General features: G+C 38.3%; 1 long non-coding RNA gene across 1 annotated transcript in view; it reads left to right on the top strand.

Moving 5' to 3' along the window:
- Positions 1 to 9,436: 9,436 nt before the first annotated feature.
- Positions 9,437 to 21,958, top strand: part of LOC141547784 (uncharacterized) — a 53,134-nt gene continuing 40,612 nt past the window's right edge. Inside the window, exons 1-2 of the long non-coding RNA XR_012483623.1 lie at positions 9,437 to 9,541; positions 20,083 to 20,131. This is a non-coding gene — a long non-coding RNA (uncharacterized LOC141547784). The remainder of the gene's footprint in view (positions 9,542 to 20,082; positions 20,132 to 21,958) is intronic.

Below are 21,958 nucleotides of genomic sequence, written 5' to 3'. Positions count from 1 at the left end.
TATGATGATCGATTCTGGTGGATGCGACTCAACAATGAGGTCATTCAGGCTGGTATCGATGGTCTTGTGATGGAGAAAGCCATCTGTATCCAGAGGGAGAATCTGGGGATTGAGTGTGGATCACAGCATAGCATCTTCACTTTTTTTGTTGTTGTTTGTTGCATTTTGTTTTCTTTCTCATTTTTCCCCTTTTTGATATGGCTTTTCTTATGCAGTGAGATAATGGTGGAAATCTGTTTTGAGGAATTATGCATGTTTGACATATATTGGATTGCTTGCTATCTACGGGGAGAGAAGGGGCAGAAAGGAGGGAAAAAATTGGGACATAGAGTTTTGCTGGGGTGGATGTTGAGCCTATCTATGCATATGTTTTAAAAATAAAAAAGCTTCTTAAAAAAAGAGTAGTCACACCCTTCCTGCTGTAAAGACTTCTCCGGGTCTGATCCTACAGTCCCTCTACTTAAAGGCAACCAGGGAATAGTTAGTCTAATTTTTATACCGTCAACAATCCTTAAATATTGCAAAGGGGCTCAGATGTCCTTGAGCATCTGTGGGTTTTTCTAATTACTGACATACCTGGCCAAGACTGCTTACAGGAGATCCGGTACAAAGGAGCACTATGTGCAGTATGGAGTCAACCAGTAAATCAGTGGGCATTTATTATGAGCCTACAATGTGCCAAACACTGTTCTGAGTCTGCAATGAGTGCTCACTATATTTTAATTAAATTGATCTCAGGCAAGTGGCATGAATTTTGGAAATCTGGATATCTAGTGATTGCAAAGAAAGCTGGGGAATGCCCAAACCAGGAAGTAGCAGGAACAGAAACCAAGAATAAGTCAAAACAAGACCTGGAGAGCAAGCCAAATGTACAGGGCAGACAATGGCAGGTGCAGGATCCAAGCAACCAGAGGCACATGAAACTTTGGGCATTTTCTCTGGCCGTCCCGTAGCTAGAATTCTCTCCTTCCTCTTCTCCACCTATTATCTTCTCTAGCTTCAAGTCTCAACTAAAATTCTACTTTCTACAGGATGTTTTTCCCAAGGAATTCTAGTGCCTTCCCTTTGTTCATTATTTCCTATTTATCTTGTATGTAGCTTATTTGTATATATTTATTATTATGTTATTTCCCCACTGATTTTATTTTTTATTATTATAGCTTTTTATTTTTAAGATATACACATTGGTAATTTTACAGCACTGACAATTGCCAAGCCTTTTGTTCCAATTTTTCCCCTCCTTCCCCCCACCCCCTCCCCCAGATGACAGGTTGACCAATACATGTTACATGTGTTAAAATATAAATTAAATAGGATATATGTATACATGTCCATACAGTTATTTTGCTGTACAAAAAGAATCAGACTTTGAAATAGTGTATAATTAGCCTGTGAAGGAAATCCAAAATGCAGGTGGACAAAAATAGAGGGATTGGGAATTCTATGTAGTGGTTCATAGTCATCTCCCAGAGTTCTTTCCCTGGGTGTAACTGGTTCAGTTCATTACTGCTCTGTTGGAACTGATTTGGTTCATCTCATTGTTGAAAATGGCCACATCCATCAGAATTGATCATCATATAGTATTGTTGTTTCACTCAGCAGCAGTTCCTGTAAGTCTCTCCAGGACTTTCTGAAATCATCCTGTTGGTCATTTCTTACAGAGCAATAATATTCCATAACATTCATATACCATAATTTATTCAATCATGCTTCAATTGATGGGCATCCACTCAGTTTCCAGTTTCTGCCCACTACAAAAAGGGCTGCCACAAACATTCTTGCACATACAGGTCCCTTTCCCTGCTTTAAGATCTCTTTGGGATATAAGTCCAGTAGTAGCACTGCTGGATCAAAGGTTATGAACAGTTTGATAACTTTTTGAGCACAGTTCCAAATCATTCTCCAGTATGGCTGGATGTATTCACAATTCCACCAACAATGTATCAGTGTCCCAGGTTTCCCACATCCCCTCCAACAGTTCACATTATTTTTCCCTGTCATTCTAGCCAATCTGACAGGTGTGTAGTGGTATCTCAGAGTTGTCTTAATTTGCATTTCTCTGATTAATAATGACTTGGATCATCTTTTCTTTTTTCTTTAATTTTATAATTATAATAATTTTTTGACAGTACATATGCATGAATAATTTTTTTTTACAGCATTATCCCTTGTACTCACTTCTTTTCTGAAGTTTCCCCTCCCTCCCTCTATCCCCTCCTCTAGATGACAGGCAATCCCATATATGTTAAATGTGTTACAGTATATTTTAGATACAATATATGTGTGTAAAACCGAATTTCCTGTTGCAAGGTAAGAATTGGATTCACAAGGTAAAAGTAACCTAGGTAGAAAGACAATAATGCAAACAGTTCACACTCAATTCCCAGTATTCCTTCTCTGGGTGTAGCTGATTCTGTCCATCATTGATCAACTGGAGCTGAATTAGATCTTCTCTATGTCGAAGATAGTGGATCATCTTTTCATATGGCTAGAAATAGTTTCAATTTCTTCATCTGAGAATTGTCTGTTCATATCCTTTGACCATTTATCAATTGGAGAATGGCTTGATTTCTTATAAATTAGAGTCAATTCTCCATATATTTTGGAAATGAGGCCTTTATCAGAACCTTTGACTGTAAAAATGTTTTCCCAGTTTATTGCTTCCCTTCTAATCTTGTCTGCATTAGTTTTGTTTGTATAAAAACTTTTCAATTTGATATAATCAAAATTTTCTATTTTGTGATCAATAAGGATCTCTAGTTCTTCTTTGGTCATAAATTCCTTCCTCTTCCACAAGTCTGAGAGGTAAACTATCCTATGTTCCTGTAATCTATTTATAATCTCATTCTTTATGTCTAGATCATGAACCCATTTTGACCTTATCTTGGTGTACGGTGTTAAGTGTCCCCCACTGATTTTAAGCTCCTTAAGGGCAGACTCTGTTGTGAAGGACTTTTTTTTAGGGGGGATGCTCTTTTTGTATTCCCAATATTTCACACAGTGCCTGGAACAAAGTAAGTGCTTAATAAATGTTTATTGATTAATTGATTGACTGGTAGCCAAGAGATTTCGTGTAACAAAGATCCTCTGTCTAAAACTTCCTTTTTGACAGAGAGCTGAGATGTACCACTATCATTTTCTTTTGGAGTCAGCTCTGCTGGTCACACACACACACACACACACACACACACACACACACACACACACACATACACACAGTTAAAAGGACCGATAAGGATAGTGTCAACCATAAATTTGAGTTTTTGTTTTTTAATTGTGACAGAGATTTATATAAAGTAGGTATTTAACAAAAATTTGTTGGATAAGTAAATTTAGATATTTGGGGAATTTCCTTTTAAAGGCAACTTAGCTAAGAAAGCTCCTTTTATGGAGATTTATCTTGAAACTTTAATGTGTTTATGATTGCATGTCGACATTACTGGGGTTTAGATCCTCTTAAAAATCTGTACTTCCCCCATCCCCAAGCAATGATTTATATAAACAATTAAAATATTTGAAAAGTCTATTTCCTCTACTAAAGCCCTATTTTGCTTCCTTCCACACCATATCATGGAGGTGACCCTGTGCTCTTGAAGCACAAGCTCTGACTGTTCCTACAGAGCTGGAAAGGCTTCAAGAATGTGGCTAGTGATGGACCACCTCAGATAAACTCTGAGAGGCACTTTCAGGTACCAGATGGTCAATTTGTTTTGACCACAGCTTCTCAGAAAGACTTTCTATTTAAAGATTTTCTATTAAATTTTGGAACTGTGTCAGTAGGAGTGGCTCCATCCATGGAATCAGAGGATCCTTTCAGTATTGAAAAAGCAATCCTCAAGAATTTTTTTTTTCTTGCTGAGGCAATTGGGGTTAAGTGACTTACCCAGGGTCACACAGCTAGGAAGTGTTAAGTGTCTGATGCCAGACTTGAAATCAGGTTCTCCTGACTTCAGGGCTGGTACTCTATCCACTTCACCACCTAGCTGCCCCTCCGTCAAAAATTTTTAAAAAGAATTCACTGAGTATAATGAAAAATAATGCATGTGTTGTTTTCCCACATACCTCCAAAAATACTGAATAGCATGAGATTCCCTCCTGTCCCCTCCCCTTTCCTCCCCTCCTCTCCTCACCTTTCCTTTTCACTTTCTTTCTTCTCTTCCCTTTTCTCCCCTCTTCTCTCTTCTCTTTTCTTTTCTCCTTTCCCCATTCATATCTTTCTATTACCTTCAAAAGAGCTAATTTATAAGAAAACTGTAACTATTGTGGTGTAATATTTGGCTCCAGTTTCCAAAAATATATGGGCTCCTAGTGATCTTATGTAACCTTATGGTTATTATTGTGAGAGTTGAGAGAGAGAAAGAGATATGCACACACACACACACACACATACACACACACACACATACTCAGAATCCATTAGAGTTCCTCTTTGTTGCCTCATTAAGTGGTGGCACTCCTGAGTTTTTATTCAAATACTGTATTTAAATATAGCTCCATTGATGGACTGACTGCTGCCCTAGAGCCAGCCTTGGATAAGCTAAGACCCGGTTGACCTCAGACTGATAAATTTTTTAGCCACAGTAACTCTTAAAGACCATTTACCAATGCATAAAAGGACTCAGGATCCCTGTCACTAGAAGAAGTATCCATAAAAATGAATTATGGATCCTTGAATTTGGTGGCAGAGTAGCAAATCTCACTTGACAAAATAACTGCTTGTTGAAAAAGTCTGTTCTGTTTTGTAGAATCACAGTCTTTAAGCTAGACCTTTGAGATCATCTTTTTCAACCTCTCTCATTCTACTGATGAGGAAACTGAAGCCCAGCGTGGTAAGATAACTTGCTAAAGGTTGACCCAATAGTAAGAGAATTGAGATTTGAACCCAGGCTTTCAGATTTCAAACAAATTATTTTTGTCATCTTTTTATTGAATCTATTAAACACTCACAATTTGAAAGAATAATAGCAAGTAGGTCACTTCATTTACCCTTTATTAAAGACTGAATTTTCAGAGTGGGCATATCTTAGCTCTCTTTTCCATTTGCAGACCATGATTTTGGCTTTTAAGACACATTGACTTCTAATGTAAGATTTCAATTTCTCATATATCTGAGACATCTTTATCTTTGTTGGTTAATTTTTCCTTGTGAGCCATTTATATCTTTATGCAGCAAAAGCAACTGACCATTCTCTATCTGACTTGCTGTGCCATTTCTAGGTCCCTCAGAGTTTTTTTTTTTTTTTAACTTTTTTTATTTTTTATTTTATTTATTTATTTATTTTTTTACTTGAAACATAATTGTTATTTCTTAGTGACTACTGTCTCTTGCCAAAAGAAACTTCCATTGCAACAAAGAACTGTTGTGGTGCCGGTGGTGGTGGTAAAAACTATAACATTGGCCTCTAGTTTCCAAAAAATTGAGTTCCATTTAGGAAGTAACCTTATAGTTATTATTGTAAGAATTGAGATAGAGCACACACACACACCACACACACACACACACACACACACACGAGAGTGAGAGAAACAGAGAAACAAGAAGATACACATAGAATGAGAGACAGAGAAAGAGACAGAGAGAGAGACACAGAGAGAGAGAGAGAGAGAGAGAGAGAGAGAGAGAGAGAGAGAGAGAGAGAGAGAGAGAGAGAGAGAGAGAGAGAGAGAGAGAGAGAAAGAGAGAGAGAGAGAGAGAGAGAGAGAGAGGAAGGGAGGGAATTATTATTTCTGATCCTTTATAACCCCGTTTGGGGTTTTTTTTTGGCAGAGATATTAAAGTGGTTTGCCATTTCCTTCTCCAGCTCATTTTATAGATGAGGAAACTGAGGCAGAGTTAAATGACTTGCTAAGTTAAGTCACATAGCTAGTAACTATTGAAATCTGTATTTGTACTCAGATCTTTCTGACTCCAGGCTCACTGCTCTGCCCTCTGTGCCATCTAGCTGCTCCTGATTTAGGATTACTAATTAAATGACTCCTGCATCATAGATATATCTAGTGAGTGAATATAGCCCTTAAGTGCCTTCTGACTCTATTTCTAAGTTCATTCTCCTTTAAAGAGTGACTTCCTAGTAATATGACACATGAGTTTTTGTTTTGTTTTGTTTTGTTTTGTTTTGTTTTGTTTTGTTTTGTTTTGTTTTTTTATTATGGGGATAGATTTCATTAAGTGCTCACCTAATGGCAAATGGCTCTGTATTGGGGTTCATTCCTACCTTTCTGTTAGGGTTTAATCAGTTCTCTTCCACTATCTCCTGTCTGCCAATCCTTTAAACACTCTTCAGAACCTACTTTATTTCCTACCTCCCCACCCCATACACAAATACTTCCTCTACTAATTTTTACCATTTTCTGCACAACACAGTTTTTTTCTGTTGTTTGTTCATTGGAACCTGTTCACTTTTCAGAAGCTTTGAGTTATTGAAGTAGAAGGGACAGATAGCTCTTTGACAAAGAAAATATAATTACTCAATTCTGAATTAGACATAATTTTCCAGAAAACCTTTTTTATTTAATTCATCATTGACCTAATTTCTAAGAATTTCTAACCTAGAGAAAGTTATCCAAACTGGCACCGTTGCCCATGCCCTCCAATGTGCTTTTCTATTCCAAGATAATTTGAGGAAACATTTATAGGAATCTTGAACAAGGAAAAGAGTATAATATGTTAAAATACAGTTTGAGGTTAACATTCCTGAATAGTTACTGCACAGTCACTACTGGGTTCCTTCCTGGACCAGTCCCCTAAAGAATTGGAAAAAGGTTTCTTCTCCACAATCATTAATTATCTTAACCTTGAATGCAAAAGATTTCACTATTCTTTATCTGCTTTAGCATGCCAGGGAGGCACTGATCTTAATAGATAAGAGTTACATTTGGGTTATCACTCTTAATCCATTTCTTTAGGAAAGGCCCACTATTCTTTTTTATTCTTTTTATTAAAGCTTTTTATTTTTGAAACAAGCAGGGATAATTTTTCAACATTGACTCTTGCAAGACCTTGTGTTCCAAATTTCCTCATTCTTCCCCCCACTCTCTCCCCTAGATGGTAAGTAATCCAATACATGTTAAACATGTTAAAATATATGTTAAGTCCAATATATGCATACATATTTATACAATTATCTTGATGCACAAGAAAAAGATCAAAAAAGAAAAAAAAAAAGAAAGAAGACAAAATGTAAGCCAACGACAATAAAAAAAAAAAAAAAGTGAAAATACTATGTTGTGATCCACATTCAGTTCCCATAATCCTCTCTCTGGATGCAAATGACTCCCTTCATCACAAGATCACTGGAACTGAAGGTCCTCTATTCTTGATCTTCTACAATTCATTCTTAAATATGAAAATCACATAATAAAAACTACTTGGCTTAATGCAGAAATGGGGTTGGGGTACACTCAAAAGCTGAGTCTGTACTCCACTTGCCCCTTGTGGGCTGGTAAAGTCTTAAATAGGTTGGATAGGACAAAATTCCAGTGTTGAGGTGATTGGGTGCGGGGGGGGTCATGAAAAAGGTTAAGTTGTGGGACAAACTGGTCCTCCACTGCCCCCAACTCCTACTGTACCAGAAAATATATAATAACTATGATATTCTACCTTGACAAAGACCTGAGATTTGCTTATGAAAGAGTTAGAAGGGTTGCAGTTTGTAAATTATTGTGAAGTGGGATAGTTTTTTATATTCTCTCAGTATTTTTAGGGAATGAAAACCGTTCAAAGAAACAGGAAGTTTGAGTAAATTATTTCCTGATATATCAATAACATTGGAACAAATTGGCATTTTCAAAATAAGTTATAAACAGAACTGATTGTACTTTTAAACAGGGAAGTCTGAAAATGGTTTTTAGTTTAGAGAAATGCATATATTTCTTAATATTTCTCTCTCTCTCTCTCTCTCTTTCTCTCTCTCTCTCTGTGTCTCTTTGTCTTTCTTTCTGTCTCTCTCTCTCTCTCTCTCTCTCTCTCTCTCTCTCTCTCTTCTCTCTCTCTCTCTCTGTGTCTCTCTCTCTGTCTTTCTTTCTGTCTCCCTCCCTCCCTCTTTCTCTCCGTCTCTTTCTCTCTGTGTTTCTCTTTTTTTCTCCATCAATCCACCTCTCTTTATCTAGTAACATCATCAGTTCTCTAAAGGAAAACCTAAACTGCTATGTGACCCTGCAGCCTTGCTAAGGATGCACATTCTTCAGGGAATCGCATGTCTTGGGAAATCCTATGCACCCTGAGCTGTGTCAATGGACTTTCTGCAGAAGTATACAATGTGTTACAAAGAAGAGCTGTGTATTCAAGTGTATCTTGTGTGTTTGTAGATATGTGTGTGTATATATGTATCTATACACAGTATCCAAAAAGTCTTAGTACAGTTTTAAGCTTTTCAACTTAAGACTCTTGGGACATTGGGTGTGTGTGTGTGTGTGTGTGTGTGTGTGTGTAAAAGTTAGTGTGGGCTAGATGTTGTTGAAAACTTAATTGATTACAATCCCAGCACCCCATTAACTATACCTCTCTTACTGAATTAAATTCGACTGTTTCTCTCTTGAGAAACTTTTCTTCTTTCAAAGGTGAATGGTGATGATGGAAGAGAAATCATCAAAGGGAAAATCTATTCGGGATCTGATTCTCATCAGAAAAGGGAAGAATTGACCAGACTCCCTTGTACTATTTATGTGAATTCATGGAGAGAGGTGGGCTAGACCATAACATAAGTAAAGTCAGCATGGGTTGAATGGCAAACTCAAGGCATAATCACGAATATTCACTGTCATCTTGGAAGGAGGTCTTCAGTGGTGAATCCCTTCCATTTATGTTCCATTCCAGACCCTCTTGGTCTGGAGCAATTAATTATTTTCTTTATCTATAACTTAAATATAGCCACATTTTTTTCCAGTTGACCTAAAGTAGAGAAAGAACACACTTGATAGAAAAGTAAGAATTCAAAAAGATTTTGATACGAGTTAATGAATAGTATTAAATTTAATAAGGATAATTATTACACTTGGGTTAAAAAAAAGTCAAATGGATATAACAAAATTGGGATAGTTCTTAAAAAAAAAAAAAAAGTATTGGGGCCAGAGGATTCTGGGAAGATGATAGGGTGGGTCAGAAAATTCCAAGCTCTCCAGATTTCCCCCACAAACAGAACAAATTTGTGCCTCAGGGCGAACATAGACTGGTGAAAAATCAGGAAGACTTGGGGCAGAGCTGGGGGTCCTCCCGGGAGAACCCGAGAGGGGACCCAAAGAAAGACCCCAGGCTGGGGATCAGCCGGTGTGAAGTGCAAACAGCTCTGGGCTCTTTCCACACTAGCACCACGTGGGGGAGAGCGGGGCTTGGTTGGAGCCTGATTTAGAACCACAGGTAACTCCGGGAGCACGTGGAGAGTGGGGAGGGGGGAGGTCTGAGCCCGGGCCGAGTGAGGGAACTTCACCTGATCAGGAACTCCGGGCCCAGCTGTGCCTCAGAAACTCCGCCCTGAGCGAGAAGGAACCAGCACACCGGGAGGGCGGACGCAGGGGCCGGGACGCTGCTGGCTGCGGGTTCCAGGTGAGAAGTAAAGCCAGGGGGCCACACCCTCCACCCCACGATTAGAGGTGCTTCCGTAATATTTCTCATTTTCAAAACTGAATAGGCAAAGAAGAAAGAATATAGCCATGGAAACTTATTATGGGAATAGCAAAGACCAGGTTTCCTCTTCAGAGTAAGACACTGAAGTAAAAAAAAAACCTCCTCTATTCCAAGGAGTAATGTTAAATGGCTGCTGCCCAGAAAGAATTGATAGAACTCAAAAAAGACTTTAAAAATCAAATAAGAGACACTGAGGAAAATTTTTTTTTTAAATCCAAGAAAAACAAGATTTTGGAAGAAAAATTAAACAACCTGGAAAGGAGGTACAGAGTCTTAAAAAGAAAATAATTTTAAAAAATTAGAATTGGGCAAAGGGAAGCTAGGGAAGCTATAAAAGACCAAGAAATAATGAAACAAAATATAAAAAATGAAAAAATAAAAGAGAATGTCAAACATAAGAAAAACAATGGATCTGGAGAACAGATCGAGAAAAGTATATAAAATAATTGAACTACCTGAAAGCTATGACCAAAACCAGAACCTTGACGTAATAACGAATAATCAAAGAAAACTGTCCTGAAATGACAGAGCATAAGGGGAAAGTAGAAATAGAAAAAATCCACCCATCACTACCTCAAAAAGATCTAGGGAAAACAGCATGAGAACATTACTGCTAAATTTCAAATCCTCCAGATTAAAGAGAAAAATTTGCAACAACCAACCAACCAACAACAAAAAAAATTCAAATATCCTGGAGCCAAATTAGCATTATACTGGATTTATCAAGCAGCTATAATAAAAGACTGCAAATTCTGGAATATCCTATATTGACAATTAAAGAACTAGACCTGTTGCCAAAAATATATTTAATCAAACTAAATTTAATATTGAACAAAAAAATGGACATTCAATGAATCTGCAGATTTTCAAGATTTTGTCTCTACCAAACCTGAATTCAATAGAAAATTTAACATATAAGTATTAACGTCAAAGAATAATTTCAAGGGACTCAACAAGGACAAATTGTTTATATTTTGGATGTGGAAATATAAACCATATATCTAAGGCTGACATCAGTAACTGAGAATATCAAAAGAAAGATTGGGGCAGAGGTGAGTATGATCTGACTCTAAAAAGCAAGTTTGTCTAGGAAAAGGTAAAACTAGTAATTATGCTATATGAATGAGGTGCAGAGGAAAAACTGACACAGAGGTGTTAGATGGAGGAGTGTGGTTCTGAAAACCTACTCACATTGAGAATGGGTTAAATAGGGAACAATACATACATATGTGTGTGTGTGTGTGTGTATACATACCATGAAGGGTAGAGCACCCTGCAAAATCCATAAAGAAATAAGGGGGAGGGAATAAGATAAGGTGGGGTATAGAAGAGTGTAGATTTATGGTAGTGGGACAAAGTGTACAAATTAATGAGGAAAATAATTAATAAAGAAGAATTAGCAGGGATGGGAAATAAGAGATATACACAAACATAATAACAAGGATTAGGAGTAGAATTTATTAGAAACAAAAAGTAAGGCTAGTAATCATTGATCTCAGACAAAATCAAACTTAAAGATTCGATCAAGAGAGATCTATAGCATGTCTTAACCATATTAATATTGTTTTAGATGCATGTGTATATATATTCATGTAGGTGTATATACATAGATATATATGGGCGTGAATATATAGATATGTATATATAAATGCATCTGTGCTTAACTCCAGCCTGCTTGGGGGAGTGTGGAATGAAAAGCGGGGAGAAAAAGAACAAAGTAAAAGTACCTACAAGGAAGCAAAGACTAAATAGTCATGAATATAATGTCTCTCATTATTATATATGCTTTCTTGAAATGAAATTTTATTGTTACATATATCCAATGTTCCCTGATGTTCTGCTGGGCACATGATAATCTTTAAAAAAAATTTCTGTCTTTCTTTTCCTATTTTGTTTTTTCTTATTTTGTATTTAGTCTTAAATATTTCTTAAAAAAAAAAAAAAAGATCTGGGAGTTTCAGTGGACTTCTAACTCAATAAGAGTCAATAGCCTAGAAGGTTAATACAATCTTAGGTTACATGAAGAGATGTATCATAAAAAACTAGAGATCTGACAGCTCTGCTCTACTGTCCTGGTCAGACCTCTGTGATCAGTACTTCCTGTGCTTAGTGTATTGTGAAATACAGGAATACTGTGTTTAGTGTTGGATGCAGCCTTTTAGGGAAGACCTGGATAAGCTGGAAGATGTCTAGAGGATGACACTTAGGATAAGAATAAGGATGATGATGATGACAACTAACATTAGTGCTTACTACATGCCGCACATTGTGCTAAGCACCTTATCATTGTTATTATCTCCTTTGATTCTCATAACAGCCCTGGAACGTAGGGGCTATTACCATCTCTATTTTACTGATGAGGACACTGAGGCAAACAGAAACCTAGTGAGTTGCACAAGATAACACAGCTGAAAAGCATCTGAGGCCAGATTAACTCAGATCTCAGACTTGGCGCTCTATCCATCATGCCATTCAGCTGCCCCTAGGCTAGTGGAGGGCCTAAGGACCAGGCTGTGTGAGGATCAGTTGAAGGAACCGTTTAACCTCATGGGGAGACAACTTAGAAAAGACCTGATAATTGTCTTCAAGTATTCAAGGATAATCACATGAAGATGATAGTTTTGTATGATCTTGGAGGGCAGAATTAGAAATTATGTAGGAAGATTTATATTCATGTAAGGAAGACCTGCCAAACAGGGCCAGTTGCTTAAGGGATAGGGATTTCCTTCTCTTTGTAAGGGGGGGGAGAGGGAGGGAGAGAAAGAAGGGAAATGGGGAGGGAGGGAAAGAGAGACAGAGAGACAGATGGAGATACAGAGATAGAGAGACAGATGGAGATACAGAGATAGAGAGACAGAGACAGGGAAAGAGAGAGACAGAAAGAGAGAGGGAAAAAAAGGAGAAAGAGAGAGACTGAGAGACAGAGACTCAGACACAGACGTAGACACAGAGACACAGAGAGCCAGAGATACAGACAGGAACAAAGAAATAGATACACAGACACACATAGAGAGATAGAGAGAGACAGAGATTCAGAGAGAGAGACAGAGAGAAGAAAAAGAGGCAGAGAGACACAGAGAACAGAGAAACAAACAGAGAGAGAGACGGAAACAGACAGAAAAAGACAGGGATGAGAGATAGAAAGCAAAGGCTATATGGCTTCTTGTTGTATGTGGGAGCAGGGGCAGTATTCTTGTTCAGGTCACAGTTGATTTAGATGGTCTCTGAACTCCTTCATAATTCCGAGATCTTCTTCTGTGATGGTCTAGACAGGATGTTGGCAGCTTTCTTGTGCCCAGCTGCATCCAGCCTCTGGTAGATACCTAGTGTATGCTGAGCTCTCCCAGCTGCTCCCAGGAACCGGCCAGGAAGGTTAGCACAATCAGAATCAGGATGAGTATGGAGCCAGGCACTGCATGTTCTGTCGAGTAGGGTCAAGTGTACAGTCAGTCAACAAGCACTTAGTAAGTGCCTGCTCAGTGCTGGGCACTATGCTGGTCTCTAAGGATTCTGATATAGAGAAAGAGACACAGAGAAAAGAGAAATTGAGACACAGAGATAGAGAGAGACAGGGATACAGAGCTGGAAAGAAAGAAAAAAGAAAGGAAGAGAAAGAACATAAGGAAGAGAAAAGAAAGAAAAAAGGAAGGAAGGAAAGAGGAAAGGAGGGAAGGAAGAAGGAAGATAGATGGTAGGAAGAAAGAAGGAGAGAGAGAGAGAGAGAAGGAAAGAGAGAAGGAAAGAGAGAGAAGGAAAGAGAGAGAAGGAAAGAGAGAGAGAGAGAGAGAGAGAGAGAGAAATCCTATTATTAAGGAACTTAGATTCTCGGAATGTAAGCATCATGTACACAGAGAAGTGAGTGAATAATAAATACAAGTAATTAAAAACAAAGGAAGAGGAAGGGCAGTAATAGGGAGTAGGGATGGGGGATAAGGATCAAGACGAGCTTCCTAGAGAAGATGATAAATTGAAAGATGTCAGTTTTCAATGAAGTGAAGAGGGCCATTCTAGACAGAGAAAACTATCTTGTCTCAACTGTAGGGCATGGAGCAGAAGAGTAATCAGCCTATAAAAAATAGAGAAGTATAAAGTTGTGAAGAGTTTACAAGACAAAAAGGAGTTTTATTTGGAAAGTTTATTGAGTAGGAGAGTAAAATGGTTAGATCTGTACTTAAGGAAAAACCATTTTGGCGGCTTTGTTGGATGGATTGAAGCTGGGGAGAGTTTAGACAGGAAATCCAATGAGGAGGACATTGCTATAGTCTAGACAACAATTGTGTGAGCAGAGAGAAGAGATAAGCTGGGAGAGATGTAGAAACAAGATTTGGAAATTGATTGGAGGAAGAAGGAGTGAGGAATAAGGATAAAGAAAAGTCTGTAACCCTCAGGAGAATGGGAAAATGGTAGTGCCTTCTATAGAAACAAGGAAGTTGAGTAGAGAATTTTGGGCAAAAAGAATAAGTTTTGGATCTATTTTTATTTTGAGGGCGTTTTGACCTTTATAGTTTGAGATGTCTCTGGTACATCCAGTTTGAAAGGTCCAATGGACAGTTGATAATGTAGGACAGGAGCTTAGGAGACTGGAGCTTTCCATGTAAATCTGAGTCATCCCAGTTAAGCCCAGAGGATCTGATGAGATCTCCAAGAGGGAAGTATTATGAAAGAAGGTCAGTGCACCCGGGAGGACAGGCCCTGAAGGACTCTCACTCAGAGGGCATTGTGTGGATGGCGAACCAGAAAGTGTGACTAAGGAAGAAGGGTCAGACAAGTGCAATGAGTTATTTAAAAGCAATGTAATTCCTTGGAGCTGCCAAGTGTCTCAGTAGAGAGCACTAGGTTTGAAGTCAGGAAGCCCTGAAGTTCAAAACTGGTCTTAGACATTGGCTGTATGATCCTGGGCAAGTCACTTAACCTCAGTTTCCTCATTTGTAAAATGGGAGCAATAATAGCTCTTACCTGTCCCTCAACTCTGCTTGCTTTGAGGATCAGATGAAATTATTTTTATTGCAGGCATTCTAAGAGCCACACAGATGTCAAAAGATTCTGCTGGACTGTTAAACTTGAGGACTTGGTCAAGGAGGGGATCCTTGACATTTGTTTTCTGTCCTTCTAGAATAATAGGTGTTTAAAAAGTGGCAACAGATCCACTTTTTACTGTGTGACCTTAGCCAGCTCTCTTATCCTGTCTGGGCCTCTCTGTATTATCTATAAATTCTGGATAATTACATCTTACCTTCCTGAGCAGAGACCGATGGTATCTTTTGCTGCTCCTTTTGACTCAAAGATCTATTATTTGGTGACTAAGTGAAGGATGGGAGGATGCTGAATCCCATTTGTCTAAATTCTATTTCAGATTGTTAAAACCTGGTTTCATATTATTAAAAGGGGGTAATCCTATATTTTAATGCCCAGTCATATTTTTAATTGGGTTATATTGCAGAATGGTCCTGAACTGAGTTTGTCAGATAGGGTTAATGACCACAGTGAGTAGTAATGATCTCTCTTCCTTTTCTTACTGGGTCAGGAAACTGTATCTGAAAACAATCCTATGGTACCCTGTTTTTAGAGAACCCTTAGAACTCTTGAACAACTCTTGAGTAAGGCAAGGGATGGAAATAGAGATCCTTTCTCTGCAGAACAAACTTATATATATATATATATATATATATTTATATTTATATGTATATGTATGTATGTATGTGTTTCTAAGATAATCTGGTTGGCTGGTTTCTAAGAGATTCTCTAGCCTGATTCTTTTACCTTTAAGAAATATATTTCCAATAAAAAAGAAAAGAAATCTATTTCCAAGAAAGTCAGAGTATCAGCTTTACTTTGTTAGCAATAAAAAAAAATTTAAAATGCTTCTCCTGCTCTCTTTCTTGGCAATGTTTTAAGAAGTTAAAAAAAATTAATTGTTGTGTAGTGATCTTCAGTTTTATGTTTAATTTAAATAGAAGTTTTGCTCAAAGATAAGACTGCGTGATATAGTGGAAAGAGTAATTGTCACTTGGAATCAGGACAAACCTGGCTGCTAATTCCACATTTTACATTTGCTAACTATGTGACCTTTGGGCACATCACTCAATCTCTCTGAAACTCATTTTCTTCATCTGTAAAATGGGGACAATAATTGCAAATAGTTCAAAAATGTTATGAGGAGGATGAAAAGTTTCTTTGTAAACTTTAAAACACTATCTACATGTTAATTGTCAAATGTTGCTTTTTTAATTCTCTATTTCAGATATAGTCCAAGTCCAAGAGGGAAGCTAGCTTTTTATAGATCTCAGAAAGGGTGACCACGCCCACTGGGAATTTTCTTCAAGCATATTAAGTTGATTGAGAAAAGAGAAATGACATCCTTCTATTTGGTGTCAGGAAAAAAAAAGATGTATCTTCAAGGAATAGTAAAATGGGAGATTCTTTTGACCTAATGAATTAAGAAACAGATCAGTGGCACAGTGGATAGAGTGCTGGATTCAAAGATAGGAAGATGGAAGTTCAAATCTAGCTTTCAGATATTTTCTAGCTGTATGAGTACTGAGCAGCACTTAAACTCCCTCGGAGTCTGTTTCCTCATCTGTAAAATAGGGATAGTAACTGTACCTACCAACTAGGGCCATCATGAAGATAAAATGAAAAAATATTTGTAAAGTACTTTGCAAGCCTTTAAATATTATGTAAATGCAATGATGATGATGATGATGATAAATGAAAGGTTTAGAAGCTAACTATAGGATTCTGTTACTTACTACCCTACTTCTTGAACTGAGAAGAATTAGGAGGCCTGGATTCTGTGTCATTGAAAGGTTACATAATTTTGGAGGGAGTATAGCCATTATTGTCATTTTCAATTGTATTCAACTCTTCATGATCCCATTTGGGGTTTTCTTGGCAGAGTTACTGAAGTGGTTAGCCATTTCTTTCAGGGTAACTCTAAACCACACAGATTGTAAGAGACTCCACAATTTTTACAACTAACTCTCAGTTTCTTCATCAATAAAATGGGTTGAACTACAGAAGCCCTAAGACCCCCTCCCAATAAAATTCTGTTATTCTGATTTGCTAACATACCTTAAGAGTTCTACTTTCTACTCTTCTCAAGTTCTTCATTTCGAAACAACAGGGCCAACTAGCAACATATCGAATGTCTGTGTCTAATTATCTAAAATTGGCTTTCTGATTTGAATATAAGCTCCTTCAAGGTAGAAATTGTTTTTGCCTTTATGGATATTGCCAATATTTAGTCATGATTCTGGCACATAGTAAATGCTTAATAGAAGCCTGTTGATTGAAATAGCAGGACTAGGGGAGATAAGGCTACTGAGTATAGTAGAAGAAATGATAGCATGTAGGACTGGGAGTCAACAAGAATCAGATTCTAGGCCTTCCTGAAACACATCCTAGATGTGGACAAATCATTTATGAGAATCAGTTTTCTTTTCTGTGAAATGGGGATGATACTATCTCACAAGATGGGTGTGGAGCTTAAAGAATGTGTTAAAGGCATCTTTTGAAGACTCCAATGTACCATGTAGATGTCAGTCCTTTTCTCCTTCTCTGTTTTTTCTGCACTCTAGTTTCTAACCCCTTCCCATCCAACAAAGATGTGGGATTCTCTAAGAGATGCTGCCCCAGTGGAAACCCAGCTATGAATGGCTAATAATTGAATATGAGTAGCCAGTCACCTGTTGGTTATTTGAAGATGCCCACCCAGCCTAGTCATCTATCATAAAGCCCCTAAACGCTTCTGAAGCTTGGGAGAATGTAGCTATTGCTGTTGTTTACTCATTTTTCAGTTGTGTTTCTTTGTGACCACATTTTATTTTTATTTTATTTTTTGCTTTTTGCTGAGGCAATTGGGGTTGAGTGACTTGCCCAGGGTCACACGGCTAGGAAGTGTTAAGTGTCTGAGGCCAGATTTGAACTCAGGCCCTCTTGACTTCAGGACTGGTGATCTACCCACTACACTATCTAGCTGCCCCATATTTGGGGTTTTCTTGACAGAGATACTGGAGTAGTTTGCCATTTCCTTTTCCAGCTCATTTTACAGATGAGGAAACTGAGGCAAAGAAGGTTAAGTGAGCTGCCCATGGCCACACAGCTAGTAAATGTTTAAGGCTGGATTTGAACACATAAAGATAGGTCTTCCTGACTCCAGCCCTAGCACCCCAACACTGGGTCATCTAGCTATAGCCCCTGTCCTAATCCCCCCCCTTTCCCTGATAGCCACATGTTCTGCATCAGGGAACTCTTTCTCAGTGGTAAGTGAACTTCAAAGGATGCACCATCAACCAAGTGCTTGGATGCAGTAAAAAATGGATAGCTGTCTGGGAGACCCCGGGATTACCTTTGAATCTGGGCGAGATGGTGCTCTGTCTGGGTCTGGCAGCAGCATTTCCACTAGGTCCAGGGCTAGGGACAGCCAGGCTACAAGAATTCGGCTCCCCCTCCCACTGCGCAAGCAGTCCAGCTGAGATCATTCAAAACCAGCTGCAGAGTCTGGATTGCATTTTGAGCCCTTGCAGGCTTGTACACATGCATCTTCTGTAACGGATAATGGCAAAATGCGCCAGAATCCTCATATCATTTCCAGTCATTACATCACCCCTCTCCCCTCTTTGAACACAAAGATCGTTCTTCACGATGCACAAAAGCAGGTGATTGCTCCCTGACTTGGATATGGACTTTGTGTCCTCTTTAACCCCAGAGTGTGATGGATGCTGTGTATGCAGCAGGCACCTAATAAATGCTCATGGATGAATGTCTGGGAGCCCCTTTTAAAAATTCTTCCCAGGAATGACTTCTTTGCCAGAAGTTTCTTTCAGGGACAGGCTGCCCTATCGATCTAGCATCTCAGTCATCTGTTTCAACCAATCGGTAATCATAGCGTCAGTGAAACAATTTGTTATGCTTATGCCTCACATATCAAGCTAGTTCTCTGCTTTGATGTTCTGGAGCCCTCAGAAATCACCAGTGAAAGTCACGGATGAAAAGCACTGCAGCTCACACAGTTCCTCATTGTCTGAAAAGGCTTAGTCTGATGAAAATTTGTGGGTTATGAAATGAAGGGGTGAAAGGATGGTCACCATGATTTTTCTTTCCTCTTTGGGATCATATTTCTGAATTTCTTTTGCATCTCTTATCCACAAGGACCTGGAGCATACTACATGTCTGAACCGACTGGGTCAGTTGGAAATATGCTTAGTTAGGCAAGTACTTATTAAAGCTCTTGACCTGTTTATTTAGAGTAAATGAAGAGTAGCCACCTTGCCTTTTTATTGTAGACCCTTAGTATGTAATGAGGCAGCTAGATGACACAGTGGATAGAGAGCGCCCTGGGCTTGGAATCAAGAAGACTCATCTTCCCGAGTTCAAACTCACCTTTAGACACTTATTAGCTATGTGACCCTGAGCAAGTCACTTAACCCTGTTTGCCTCAGTTTTCCTCATCTGGAAAATGATCTGAAGAAGGAAATGGCACACCACTCCATTATCCTGACCAAGAATACCCCAAATGGGGTCACAAAGAATCAGACACAACCTAAATCACTGAATGACAACAAAGCACATAGTAGGTGCTCCATTAGTTTTCATTTATGATGGTTTAATCTTGGTTACTGTCAGCTATGCTCTATTCCATAGTCACAGATCATTTTACAAACATGACAGTTCGTGAAAAAATGTGGACAGAAAAGTAGAAACCCATTCCCAATAATGTAAAGAGGATTGGAAATAGAAATGTAAGTTCCCGTGAGGAAATTCCTTCCATCTCCAGAGTTTAGTTCTCTAGAGTAGCCTAGAACAGCTTAAATGAGTTGTCCAGGCTCACACAGCCAATATCGTGCTAGAGGTGAGACTTGAATCCAGGTCTTCTTGATGTCAGCACCCCCTGTTCCAACCACTGTAAGACATATCCTCAGGGAGGATGCATTGTAGAAAAAGAAAGGAAAAATAGAGCTAAATATCGGATAATTTCAGGGACTTCTGACTGCCATGATTCCACATTTGACCTGGTTCCAGAAATCACATTTCCTTCACCGACCACTCCAGGGAGCCCCACAATTCTAAGAGACTAAGACATAAACCCTTACTTCCTGGATTTAAAAAGCAGCATATTCTTTCTCTGCATACTTGATAAGGGGACATATTATTATGTGTATGTGGGGAAAATAGGGAAGGTTCACTGTACAGTTTGGTTCTTTTAAGACTCAGTTTCATGGCACAAAGGTGGGGAGTCAGCAACTACACATCCAAACAAGATGCAGAAGATATGTTACTTCCTTTCTGCTCCTTCCTTCTGAGTTTGATCTAAAAAGAGGAGAATAGTAATCCTTACAATACCTGTTTTACTGGGTTGTAGTGACAAAGGCACTGCCAATCTTAAAAAATTAAATCCATATTATCATTATTAATAGATTATTAAATGTAAGTTATTATCCTAAGTTTATTTTCCTCCACAGGGTCCACTTGCCTTCTTTTCCTGTTTTGGCCAGGACAACTCATAAGCAGGTAAGTTATTTTTCTTCCACATTTTTTGTAGCAATAAGGCAGCAGTGCCAGCTGGCCTGGAGACCAAAAAAACCCTCCAGATCTAGGCCTTAAAAAATCAGGTGGTGGGCAATTATAAAGTTTAATTAAATGGAAAATATATTCCATGGTCCTTATTCAAAATCAAGTCACTGGAAAATGTTCACAGGTTCAGTGAAAATTCTTGGGGGGATAATTAGTGTGCTGATAGGTGACTCTTTGGGGATCCTTTCCATCCAGAGTCTGAAATATCTTTCATTGAGCACGAAGGGTGTTCTTGGCCGGCTATTCATTTCTGAATGTTGTTAAACAGTGCCATAGCCAGCTGTGCAAATAATCCCTCACCTCCAGCCCTGCTCTTGGTCCCAATGGTAATAAAGCTCTACATTTGGAGAACAAAATTGATCTCCATCACCTCTCCATGTAGCCTCATTCTGTGACCTCAGAGTTGCTCCTTTCTTAGTTGATTCTGCCAGTAGACTCAAATCTTCCCCCCCCCTTCTCCAGTAGCACTTTTAGGGACTTCTCTCCACGTGCTTCGGTGTAGAAGGATGGCCTTGTAGTCATTCTCTTTGGAACAGTTATGATAAGAAGATCGAAATGTAATTTCTATGTGGCAGGAAATAATGAATCATTTTGTACATGTTGTCTTTTTAAATTATAAATAAGATGATACAGAAAGGTGGGATGGCTCCAAAGAAACAGGATATTACCTTAAACATTTATAAAGCTGTGTTTAAAAGTCTCCTTAGAGTACCTTTTCAACCCATGCAACTTACATAAATATTTGGTTTCCAATGATAGCACTAATAAATCTGTTTAGAATGTTACTGTAATGTTTATTTGCAGAGTAAAGACCTAAGTCCATTCTAAGCAGGGGAAACACTATTTTCTTAGCACCTAGCATAAATATTTGTGAAACCTGTAAATCCAAGATAACCTTGGTTTTTCCTTAAAGATATTGACAATTTTCTGACGCACATGTCCTCAAATATGTTTTGTAAGCTCAGTTGCATGAGTCTGACATTTGCTTGAATTTGATTTCTGAGAGTTTTAGACAATTATTTAGGGATCCTTACATATTTTAGATCTCTCATTCTCTATAAGTCACTTGGTAAAAGAGAAAAACATCATCCAAAATTTTTGAATCTTAGTTTTTGTCATCTGTGAAATAGGAAGCATTTCTTTAGCATTTGCTATGTTTAAGACAGACACCTTGTTAGGTACTGGGAACACAAAGAGAATACATTTCAAGGCATTGAGGAAAATAGGTAATAACTAAGTAGAAGTAAAGTGAAAACAAAGTAATTTCAGTATTTTGTATAACTTCACATGTTCCTTCTCAATGAGAGGGAGAAGAAGGCAGAAAGAGAGAGGGAGAGAATCTGGAACTCAACCTGGGAGTTTTAAAAACAAATGTAAAAAATGCTTTATATGTAACTGGAAAAAAATGTGTGTATGTATATATATAAAAAACCAAAGTAATTTCTGGGGGTGGGAGAGAGTATTGAGTCAAGGGAGATGAAATATTCAGGAAAATCCTTGTGTAGGTAGCCCTGAGCTAGACCTTGACAGGAGCTAAGGAATCTAAGACATAGAAGAGAAGACTTACAGCTACCTTATAACTCTCTCTGACTCTGTCTCTCTCTGTCTTTCTGTCTCTGTTTCTGTCTGTCTGTCTCTCTCTTTGTGTGTGTGAGTGTTCTGTGGTTTATATGCTACAGGAAAGGGGAGATTTTCTTAAATTGAAGAATATAGAGAAAACCCTTGTGAGTTAAAATATAAAAATTGAGCAATTAATCCTGTCAA

This window comes from Sminthopsis crassicaudata, chromosome 6, assembly GCF_048593235.1.
Source record: "Sminthopsis crassicaudata isolate SCR6 chromosome 6, ASM4859323v1, whole genome shotgun sequence".
Classification (NCBI taxonomy): domain Eukaryota; kingdom Metazoa; phylum Chordata; class Mammalia; order Dasyuromorphia; family Dasyuridae; genus Sminthopsis; species Sminthopsis crassicaudata.
This window is presented reverse-complemented; position numbering and strand designations above follow the sequence as displayed.